The 373-nt window shown below is 70.0% G+C and overlaps 1 protein-coding gene across 3 annotated transcripts in view; it reads right to left on the bottom strand.

Annotated features, from left to right (window-relative positions):
* The window catches only part of NRAP (nebulin related anchoring protein), a 66,803-nt gene that overhangs the window by 53,570 nt on the left and 12,860 nt on the right, over positions 1 to 373 (bottom strand). The window lies entirely within an intron of this gene.

Here is a 373-nt window from a genome sequence, read left to right on the forward strand (position 1 = left end):
GGCCCCGGGGCCCCCTTAGCCCAGGGCCCTGCAGCCCCTAAAGCCCCTGCGTTCCGGGTGGCCCTGCCTGACGGGGGGAGGGGGCAGCTCCCAGAATCACGGCTCCCAGAATCGTGGCCATGGGGGCGGTGCCGCGCTGCGCAGAGCCACCTGCACACCCCCTGCACCAAACAGGAGCTGCCCCAGGTAAGTGCTCTGCACCTCCTGCCTGCCCCAGTCCTGAGCCTCCTCCTGCACCCCCACCCTGAGCGCCCTCCCGCACCCTAACTCCCTCCCAGACCCCACACCCCACCCTGAGCGCCCCCCACACCCTAACTCCCTCCCAGACCCTGCACCCCCAGCCCTGAGCCCCAGGAGGAGAATGGAGAAAAAA

This window comes from Terrapene carolina, unplaced genomic scaffold, assembly GCF_002925995.2.
Source record: "Terrapene carolina triunguis isolate 2854851 unplaced genomic scaffold, T_m_triunguis-2.0 Scaffold95, whole genome shotgun sequence".
NCBI lineage: Eukaryota > Metazoa > Chordata > Testudines > Emydidae > Terrapene > Terrapene triunguis.